Genomic DNA, 11,597 nt, shown 5'->3' with positions numbered 1-11,597 from the left:
ACTTATTGACGTCAACTTGCCCAGGAAGAAAACATTGAAAAAGAGAAATGTCCAACGAGGCGTTCTGGGGCAGCACAGACAGGTCTTTTCTGTGTTAGAGTGTACTCGCTACAGGGTGCACTTTGAGGGTGTGTGACTCTGCAGACCGTCTACATGCAGAACAACCTTCAGAACACAAGGGGACGGGTCAGAACCGGAAAAGCATGACATGGGACCTTTAAGGGAGTAAATTATACTCACACTTGGCCTCAGTTGTAAAGAGGAAGATGCATTCACATGAGGAATCACACAACACCAACCATTGTTAATCCTCCACACGTACCGCCTGAACCACAGACACATCTCATGCCTGCATGTTCCGGCAGCTCGACAGGGTTTCAGCATTTTCATGGCAATGTTTTTGTTTGAACCACTGAACATTCAGTCTTACGGCTCTCATCACACTCTTTTCTTCTGACAGCAGGCACGTATCAGCAGAGAGTCTGATAAGCACATCTGTCCTGCATTCAAACAGCAGAACCTGTTAGTGAGGAGCTAGAGATAAACATCCAGGAAGTCAAAGGCCCAGATACTGCTTTCAAGAGTGAGCCGAATCGACTTCATAAGGGAACACAACCTCTATCACAGCCTCCAGTGACGATGGCTTAAGAGGGTTTCATCCAAACAGTAAGGCATGGTTCAACTTGAATACATATAATACATGTGAACAGGAAGGATACAATGTTGCTTAGCAACAAGGACACCTTTCTACTTGGAACACCGGGGGAAATATGAAATGACTTATTTGTTGACATATAACACAGAGACACACTCGAGGTGTTTCTTTACTGTGAGACATACGTTGAGATATGGTACTATGCACAAGGCAGAACAATGACGCTGAAGGCATTGTGGGTAGAGTCGTACAAGTATAGATCTATCTATGGTATTGATGCAATATCTAAGAATGAAATATTCATGTCATGTTAAAAATAAGTCAAAGATCACTGTTAGCATGCATTGTGTTGTATAAGTAACACTGTCTATGAATGTATATGTTTCCCTATGCAATAAAACGGCAACAATTAAGTAACGTAATTGTTGCAGTTTTAAACATTGGGTAACAAATTGATATAAAACTACTTAAAAGGTTCAGTTAAATATCATGCATTGGGTTCAAATAGGTGATTGTTACGTAATTTGCTGTAAGTTAGGATGTTATGTACGTGATGTTAGTTCAGTTCCGATGTGTGTGTGTTCGTGGTGTGTGTGTGTGTGTGTGTGTGTGGTGTGTGTGTGTGTGTGGTGTGTGTGTGGTGTGTGGTGTGTGTGTGTGTGTGTGTGTGGTGTGTGTGGTGTGTGTGTGTGTGTGGTGTGTGTGTGTGTGTGTGTGGTGTGTGTGTGTGTGTGTGTGTGTGTGTGTGTGTGTGGTGTGTGTGTGTGTGTGTGTGTGTGTGTGTGTGAGAAACACCTGTACAGCGCTGTGGTGAGCACAGTGAGTGTCTCTCAAACGAGAAAAGGCCTTGGTTGTTCTGGCAACTGCAAAGCTTCACAGAGCACGAGATGTAGAGATCAGCAGAGAAGGAAATCCTCTGCTGTGGTTCTGCTCTCCGTCATATGTATACTGCTGTCACATGATGTTAATGTGGACATGAAGGTATTACGACTGACAAGACGACCAGCAGAGAGCGATCAGACCATTTTAAAGGGTGAGTTCACCCACATTACACACACTAACACACACACTAGACTATTTCTAGGATAGGGATAGTAAATCAATAAAAACCCCATGGGAATTAAATTCTTACACATACTGTTACGGTTCAAAACGTAACGTCATATACTATGTAAAATAATCTCCACGGCCAAATCCCGCCATTGGTCCTGAAAAACGTTATTTTGTTTTATTTGGTTAGTTCAGGGTCTTACTGTATGTACACTCTAGTAAGCAGCAAACACATATTTCAATGTTGTTAATGTTGTAATGTTAATGTTAATACAAAATGTAAGAAAGTGTTTAGATATTAAATAAATAATTTGTTTTGTTTATAAGCATCTATGATGTAATTTACACACATTTCATCCAAGCACCAATCCTAAAATAATCCACGATAGCTGCCTTCAACTCAGTCTGCCCAATTTATCTATGTAGCCTTTAGCAACCAGCCATCTAATCTGGAGCCAAGCTTGTTGCTAACTTCCAGGCTAACACTTTTAGCACGTTGCAAACAAGACAGAGGACCTTAGGCTTGGAAATATTCTTATTCACAGAGTTATCTTATCTTATAATTAGATATGTGTTCAACAAATATCACTCTCATGTCTGAAATGTATCTATAGCTAAAGTATGGTTAGCTTAGCATAACAACTTTAAACTAAGCCAGCTGCATGCTGGCCCTTCCTTTATATTAATTTCCTATACATTCTTATTCTCTTCCTGTGGAGGAAGTGTGTATAATCAAAGATACATTTAGTTTGAGCCACATTTAATCCACAGAGCTTTCCACAACTATTCGATAATGAAAGCAATACTATCAACTGCCAATATTCTCTACCAACACTTTCAGAATTTTTGAAAATGGTGACAATTAGTATTTTTGTGTTGAACTGTTTTTGAGGATAGCATGAAGCTTAAAATAAAGGGTATTTATTAAATATTATGTAACTTAGTTTGCTTTTAACGGGGGGGGGGCTTGAGAGGGTTTTAATAGAGTCACACATCCAAAATATTGGATTTCACAGTTATGTAATTGCCAGTCCAATGGATTTCTAGGCCCTATAAACATATATTTAGACACAATGACTTGTCCACGAAATATTATGAAGGAATTAGGGTATTTAAAATATATATATATATATATTTATCTTGAAAATTACACATTTCTAGTGGACAGATGTTGATAGACTTTTAGTATATTATTGAGGACACCTAATTCTACACAAAACTGTTTAGAAACCTTTTGTTGACATTTCTTTGGGGTAATGTTTTTTTTCCATTATGCAGCCTCCCATTAAAGGTGGGGTAGGTAAGTTTGAGAAACCGGCTCGAGATACACTTTTTGTTATATTCCATGGAATGCTCTTATTATCCCGATAGCAATGAATATCTGAAGTGACAAAAAATCCATAAAAAAATGTAATCTGTGGAAGCCGTAGTACTGTAAAAAGCACGACCAATCATCTGAGCCGGCCCGGCTAAAGTAACTGGATGGCCTACCTGCCTGTCAGCCTTCCATCTGTGCACAAACTTATCTCGTGCCCTCATTGGTCATGTGCGCGTTCCTGTGTGTTGGAGGGGGGCTCTGGAAGGAAGTGGCAGATTTCTTCTGGATGTGAATTTTCAAATTCTACCGCACTCAAACTGGTTTCTCCAAAATTACCTACCCCACCTTTAAGAAAACAAAAAAGGTTGCTTCCCCAAATCTAACAAAGCTTTTAAATTAAAAGATTTTACAGTATAGTGGATGAATGTGCTTTTATACTTTCATTTCAAATGTCTTTTAGATTGTCTACCACTTTAAACAGGACAATCATTGTAACAGTCTGGTGAAATGCAAACACTTTGTAAGAATGTGATGACATTTAAAAGAGAGCGAATGAATCACTTGAGGTGTTTTCCTCTCCTAAAGCGGGTGTACTATAGCACTTGGGAAACAATCTCCCCAAGCTCAACTCAAACAGCGCGTCAGTGTGTCTCCAGCCAGTCAGGAGGAACAATGTGATGTGTGTGAGAGAGGAGAGCCTGGGAGGGTCGGAGTGTTTACAGAGGAACCCTCTCCGCACCACTTTCATTTCCTCAGCTAGGAAACTGCTGCTGCCTGTCTGCTGTTCTGCTCTGATTCATATTGGAACACGTCATAAGAATGTCCTTGTTTTGATATACCAAATACGTTCATAACAAAGTTGCAGTACATTAGAACATCCAGAATCATGTTTATTGACTTTCTAGGATTGACTTCATATAAATTATCTTCTGCTGATCTGTCAATCAAAAAGCTCCCATGGTTATTTATGTATGTGCCAACATCGGTGTAGATGAAATGTTCCCCATGGCAGCACATCTAAACAAGACGTATGGGGATATCAGTCTCCGCACGGATATGGGAATCATGTTCGCTCTGGAGACGCTGGTGTTCCTCCAGAGATGTGAGCAGCATCACCACAGTGAGTGTTTCCAGGTCTGCTGAATATGTTCCTCGAGCTGAGCACAATGCTACAAACAAGTGGAAGTCAGATAACATTATAAAAACATGCACTGCTTCTCAGCTCAAGGGCTGATGAGTTATACCACAGAGGGGGTTTGGTTTTCTTTCCCATTTGTTTGTGTATCGTCAGCAGCAATAACGCAGAATAGTTATTATAGAATAGTAATTCTGCGTTATCATAGTTCACAACTCAACTATCCCCACAATGCATTGCCTGGCCATCGAGCAGGCGTATGATGACGTCGTCATTTTCACGTCCTTTGATTGGATTGTCAGCGCTAGCAAACACTAGTAGCGGTAGCGAACTGCTAGCAAACGGAATCTGTAGTGACCTTAACAACCTGCACAAGGTCAAATATTTGAGTCTACATTTCAAATGGCTGTCAGAGGAGGAGACGTGTATTTGGTGAAGCTAGCAAGTCTGTCGCAGCCGGGGAAAGGGTTTGTCCGCCAACTTCAATTCATGAACTACAGCGGCACCTTGGCTCACAGCCTCCGAGGAGCGCACACTGTATTGCTGGGAATGATATTCACAACTGATCGACTTGGTGTTTGCTGCCATATACGTTTGCAAACCTTAGTTGTCTAACCAAGGCGGCAGCGAGACACAAAGCATGGCTGTACCAGGTTCTTTGAAAACCTTTTGGTAAACCAGAGTGGATCTACCCTTAGCAAAAAAATCTATAAAATCCTATAGAATCCTATAGAATCTTGTAGAAATCTATAGCATGTTATAGAACATAGTCGTATTTGTAATACATGCTAAAGAATTCTATAGAATACTATAGAAATCTCTAGATCATTCTGTAGAATACTATAAATGTGTACTTTTCTATAAACTTCTATAATTAAAACTATAACAATCTAAAGAATTCTATAGGACAGAACCGACTCATGACATATCTGTAGAAATCTATAGAAATCTATAGAAATGTGTAGAAATCTATAGCATTCAAAGAAAACATGCATGACATTTTCTCTCTGATGCAACCTATACTACATTCTATAGAATTCTATAGAATTATATAAAACTCGTCTTTAAATTGGAATAGAGAAAATCATAGTAATCTACATCATTTTGTGGAGCTGAGCTGCTTTGCAAAAGCTGTATGGGTCCCTTTGAAATCTTTACAACTGTATACTGGATTATGTGCCCAATTAAATTATGTAACCTATACATAACCATATACAACCATACAACATATTGGAATGGAACTCTAAACTGAATGAATGTCACTGTCCTTGTAATCTGATGTCAATGCTCCAGAATTTCTGTGACTGCATCTGTATGTATACATTGATCACTTTTGTTATGTAACTAATTATCTGTTACAACTGGAGATTAAAGCTAAGTGACATATAACAATATCTATTGTTAGTGTGAGTCTGTTATAAACAACTCATTGGAGTCTGCAGTACTCTACTCTGTTTTGCAGTCTATTATATACTGTAAAAAAAGATCGTAATTTTACAGGAAATAACTGTAAATGTTTATAGTAAGTATCATGTTTTTTTAAATAACTTGCAAAATCCTGTAAAATGGCAGATATTAACTATAAATTAACAACCCAAAACATTATTTTCAGTATTTTGACAATAACCACAAATAACGTTTATTTCCTTTTTTTTACAGTAAATTTACTATATAATATTTACAGTATTTTTGCACTTTCAGAAAATAAATGCAGATGTACGTCAAATAAAAAGTATTATCTGTAATTAAATATGTAACTCGTAATATAAAAGTGTATTACTATTATAAGACTTTAAGATTTTCTTTGTAATTTTAAGGTAATCATAAAACTGTAAAAAAAAGCGTCAACTAAAAAAAACGTAAAATGTAATTAAAACCTTTTTACATACATAATTTTCTCAATATTCGATTGAATCCACCACAAACACAAAATATCCAATGTTGAAACAAAAGTAAATAAATATGTTCTCATTAAATTCCTAACTTACTATATTGTAAACATCTACAGTTGACAATATCATTAAAACAAATTAAAATGATAGAAAGTGGAGACATTTCTGCAGGGAGGATCAAGGTTTAAAACACACACTGTTATTTACTCAACAAGTCACAGTTATCCTTGTTTTATTTATGTTGCTGTTCTTTTTTCTCCCATTGGTCAATACACAGTAATAAGCCTTAGTTTTACAGTATAATGTATGGTTTTCGGATTCTGGCCGACAGCCAGAGCTACGGCAATTGAAATAGAATTCAGCCAAAACACGGCAGACAAGTCAGGCATGTTTGGAATGAGTCCACAACACTCCTGATTGGTTAATATAAACGTCATCGAAGAAACCTGCCAATGAGAACTGTCCGCGCCTGTCATTCACATTTGAAACACAGTTTGAGTGGGTCTCCTCCTGCAAGCTACAGCTGTCTGTCTGTATGTCTGCTGCAGGATTTTATGGATTTATATCGGGATCGTTTTTTAAATATGAGCATCGGGACGTCAACAAAGAACAGAAGACTTGAGATCTGGTGAGTCCTGCAACTGTAATGGAGTTAAATATGTATTTAGATAATCCTTAGTTTGTGAATGTTTTATTTTTTATTTAAGGTTACATTTCTTCTTCTAGTTAGCTGAGTTTCTTCCCGTTAAGTTGGTATTCATCATTAATAGGTTGTTAAATGTTAAGAAGCCCTGACATGCTGTTTCTTGCAAGATGTTGCGCCCGGAAAACCTGGCTTAACAGGTGGCTGCTAACGTTAGTTTACAGCTTATTGCAGTGCTGCCCCCACCCTCTCGTCTCCAACACGGGAGAATTACACATAAACATGCAGCGGGGTGTCACAATGTTGTCGCCAAGTTTAATGTAAAGTTTCACAGCTTTCTTATAGCGGAATCTAGTTTGTTAATGTTCAGTAACAGCTAGCATAGCATAAACAGCTAACCGCTAACGTTTGGCTAACTTGCTAGTTAGCTCTGCTCTATATATTACAAGCTAACATGACTAGCTAATGTCACACTGTGTGAACTAAAATACTTGTTGTATTACTACATCATACATGCTTGGTCCAAATCACTGCTAAAATTAATTATTTTTGAAAATGTATAGTAAAGAAACACTCAGCCATGCATGAAATAACATAGCAAAAAGAATACGGGTAATGTTTGACCCATGTTGTGCCTTAGAAGTGTAGTGATACAAACATGATTTTTATTCAAAAAGTAAGAAAGGGAAAAATACAAATTGGTGTTGATCCAAAACAGGTTAATTGAGGAATACCTGGAATCCTGAATGGTTAAAGTAATTTATTGCAAAGATATTTACAATTAAAACTAATTCGGGTCACTTTTGACACATGTTGGTTGTATGGTGTTGTGTAAGAAAGGGTTAACATGACGGCTGTGATGTTCACTCTTTTGACAGAGCACCAGTGGACAGCGAGGACTATGGAAGAGAAGATGTGATGGCTTTGTGTGGAAAGCTGCTGACGCCAGCCTGTGTCCCTCATCAGTCTCTCCAGGCAGCACCCAGCTATTCTTCCATCTTGGAGATGAAAAGACTTTGATATGTGAGTAATAACTAACTTGTGTCTAACATAGTATTGAATGTGGTTTAGTAAAGTATTTAAAAATACCCCACATTGTACATGTACAGGACAATCAGACCTTGTTCAACAAAGATCATAAGACAATTGTTTTGTCTTTGAGGTACAGCCGCAGCAGAGAGTCTGAGTTTGAAGAAAGCACTAACATTTTATTTAGTGTTGTTTAATCAATCAATATTTACTGGTCTTGAATTTCCTCACTGGATTACAAAATGCTTGAATCTTATTGTACAGGGACATTATGCAGATTTAATCACCTGAAGATGAAAATATAGATTCATCGATATGTACCATTTTAAGGAAATAGACTGTTATGCAGCTTTCACACCAGCGCTTTTCAGTTTCTAGCTCCGAGCGGGAGCTTTTCTGGTTCAGCTCCGGTTTCCCTTTTCAGCTCCCGCTCTGTTCACACCGCCCACTGGCGCTCCAGAGCTGCCCCTGCTGCGTCATGACGTCACCGTTTACATCGCTGATTTGCTCCCCAACGGCAGCTCACAACAACAACAACTGCGTCGGGTCGATGATCGTGTTGCTTTTAATCACATGAAGCCAGAATAAATTGAATAACGACTTCTCCAACCTTATACTTTTCTCCAGAGTGCCGTGGTTCATTGTTTATTAATGTGTTTCTGCAGCATTTACCGACCGCTGCAGTGCAGCTCTTCCACAGGAGTTTATTCTCCCGTTAGCTCCCGGTTAGCTCACACTGCAGCGGCCGCTCTAAAGTATCCACTGTCCGACTCACACAAGCAGCTGATGCATATCCCCAGTTCCCCTTAGCCTAAGTGAATGTGTGTCAGTCTGAATTGACGCTGTTTGGCATCACAACGCTGTTATGAAAGTTTCTCTGGTATCAAACGGGTGATGTTGGCATAGCAACCGAAGCTAAACTGACTACTTGCATCCGATAGCTGCAATAATACAAAACAACACGTCTGCTCTCTCCACAATGATCGATAACAGCGAACGGATGGTCAAAGTAAGGTACAAATAAACAGAATCACACGAAGTCTGGTTAGTGTTGCCTGACTTTATAAAGTGTGTTTATAGGCACTACTGCTTGTAGGCAGGCATGATAGTCGACCCATGTTCAGGGGAGTTGGGTTTAGTTTCCTGCACGCCTCGACGTAAGAGAGACGTAAGCGACGTCGCCTCTTAGCTCCAAAGCTCTTGCCTCTGGACTAGGGGTGCAACAACTAATCGACTTAATCGATTAAAATCGATTACCAAATTAGTTGCCAACTAATTCAGTCGTCGATTCGTTGGTGACGTCATCACGTGTGTTTTACACCCCGTTAAGCTCTAACTTTATTGGTCTTTGTATCGGTACTGGAGACATTTAAAAAAGATATGTCATGTATTATTGCTACAAAGACATTATATCGCAGTCTTAGTGTCGCCAACTCGTTTCTAATATGCAAAAAGACAAACAAATGCGTCTATGATGTATTTTCGATCTTTCTCTCCCCCGCCTGCTTGCGAGGGGGCGGGGCAGTTTACACACGGGCAGCTGCAACATGCAGCAACACACACACGTGGGAGATGGCGGAGAGAACGCGCTCCGAGGTGGTTAAACTTTACCCGACCTCGATGTGGAGAATGCTCGTTACCAAAAGTGGAATAAGAGTTTAGCATGTAAGGGTGGTAACACGAGCTATTTGTCTAAACATTTAGCAAAAGTGCTCCACATCCAGACGGAGGAATGCACCGGGTTCAACTGTCTTTCTAGTAGCTCTGTAGCCCCGTCCACAGTAACGTGTCCACGTCAGGTGTTATGTATGCTAGCAGCAACACACGGAGCTAACTACATTATACAAACATAATGATTAGAGGTAACAGAGTTATTTGCGGACTTTTGGTGACAGAGCCTTCAGTGTGGCATCCCCCACCCTCTGGAACTCTCTCCCCCCCGAAATCCGCAGCGCCCCAACCCTGGACATTTTCAAAAAAGCCCTCAAAACGCCCCTTTTTACCAAGGCTTTCCCCACTGTATAGTTAGTTTAATAGGTTTATTTGTCCGCTACTTCCCCCCCCACCCCCTTAACCTGTCTGCCTTTTTTTCCCTACTCCCCCCCCCTACCCGACTTGTAAAGCGACCTTGGGTTTCCTGAAAGGCGCTATAAAAATATTATATATTATTATTTAGTTTGTTAAAGTTTCAGCTATTCTTATATTTACAGTTGTGTCATCAGATTATTTAATACGATTTGTTAAAACACTGTTGTTTCTTTTGATGTGAAATATTATTTATTTAATTTGAATAAAAAGCAATGTTAGTTTTGTTCACAATTTAAGTTATTTCAATAATATATTTATTTTGGAATCAAGTATTCATCTTTATTGTCTTCATTGTTAGTTTCCACATGCCTAAAACAACCTCAAGCTAAATCTAAAAGTTGATGGCTAAATAAGAGCGTTTGAGAAATTGTGCAAGGCATACAGTAATAGTCCGAATAGTCGATTAATGAAACGATTAATCGACTATTATTATCGATAGATTAATCGATGATCAAATTAGTCGTTTGTTGCAGCCCTACTCTGGACCGACAATTTTTTGGAGCTGGAAATGAAGCGGATTCCGGAGCTAAGAGCCGGCGCCGCTGCGGTTTGAACAGGAAAACCCGGCGCTTTTCAGGCTCTAGCTCCGAGCCGGAGCTGAATAGGCGCTGGTGTGAAAGGGGCATTAGTGGTATTGACCGAAGCTCCACAGCTGTAGCTAGGCGCTGCTAATGAAAACTCAAGTGCTCAATTTGTTGGTTTTTCTTTATTATTAAGAATTGAGCAAGCATATCTTCCTCTTCGAAATCCCAGTTGTACTTCGCTAACACGTAGTGCCTGGGAGGGTGTGTTTGATTGTTCCCACCCTTACCTCACTTATGGACTAGGTCATGTTAGACAAGAAATCCAGTGGTTAGTTTTAGGGTCACCTCCATTGTTTTATTTTTTATTTATTCACTTTAAGAGAAAGGGATTTCAGAAACAAGTCTCACAAGTTTGTCTCGAGGTAAAATTAACAAAAGCTAACTGTTGTTAGACTATGTTCCCCCCTTCTAAACTTATGAAATAATCAATGCCCTGATAATAACATCCATCATTATGGTTTACTAATAGTTATCACTTCACTTCCTCCTCCAGCACCTGGACACAGCAGGAACCTATGCCAGGATCCTGTTTGTGGACTTCAGCTCTGCCTTCAACACAACCCTCTGGCTGGAGGCTGCGCACCATCAGGACCAACACCTCTCTCCATCAGGACCAGAACCTCTCTCCATCAGGACCAAAACCTCTCTCCATCAGGACCAAAACCTCTCTCCATCAGGACCAGAACCTCTCTCCATCAGGACCAGAACCTCTCTCCATCAGGACCAGAACCTCTCTCCATCAGGACCAGAACCTCTCTCCATCAGGACCAACACCTCTCTCCATCAGGACCAGAACCTCTCTCCATCAGGACCAGAACCTCTCTCCATCAGGACCAGAACCTCTCTCCATCAGGACCAGAACCTCTCTCCATCAGGACCAAAACCTCTCTCCATCAGGACCAAAACCTCTCTCCATCAGGACCAGAACCTCTCGGCACCTCAACAAGGCCCGCCCCCCCCACTGACACTTTACCTCAGCCACAACGCAGACTCTGCATGGAGATCACAGGATGGTAAATAATGCAATGTTTAAATATTGCTTACTGCCAATATTTTATATTCTATAATTTATTGCATTCTATTTTTTAATATAGTTCGCTATCTGTGTAGTTTTTACATTTTTTTATTTGTATGTACGACACCTCCTCATACGTGTGAACATACCTGGCAATAAACCCGTTTCTAATTCTGATCTTTTTGTCC

The 11,597-nt window shown here is 39.8% G+C and overlaps 1 long non-coding RNA gene across 1 annotated transcript; it reads left to right on the top strand.

Annotated features, from left to right (window-relative positions):
- Positions 1-6,635: 6,635 nt before the first annotated feature.
- On the top strand, positions 6,636-10,977 carry LOC139435670 (uncharacterized). The gene is made up of 3 exons (XR_011644880.1): positions 6,636-6,678; positions 7,572-7,716; positions 10,888-10,977. It is a non-coding gene; the product is annotated as an uncharacterized lncRNA (long non-coding RNA).
- The last annotated feature ends 620 nt before the right edge of the window (positions 10,978-11,597 follow it).

The sequence above is a fragment of the Pseudochaenichthys georgianus genome, chromosome 17, assembly GCF_902827115.2.
Source record: "Pseudochaenichthys georgianus chromosome 17, fPseGeo1.2, whole genome shotgun sequence".
Classification (NCBI taxonomy): domain Eukaryota; kingdom Metazoa; phylum Chordata; class Actinopteri; order Perciformes; family Channichthyidae; genus Pseudochaenichthys; species Pseudochaenichthys georgianus.
The sequence above is the reverse complement of the archived record's forward strand: the minus strand, read 5'-3'. Positions and strand labels throughout refer to the sequence as shown.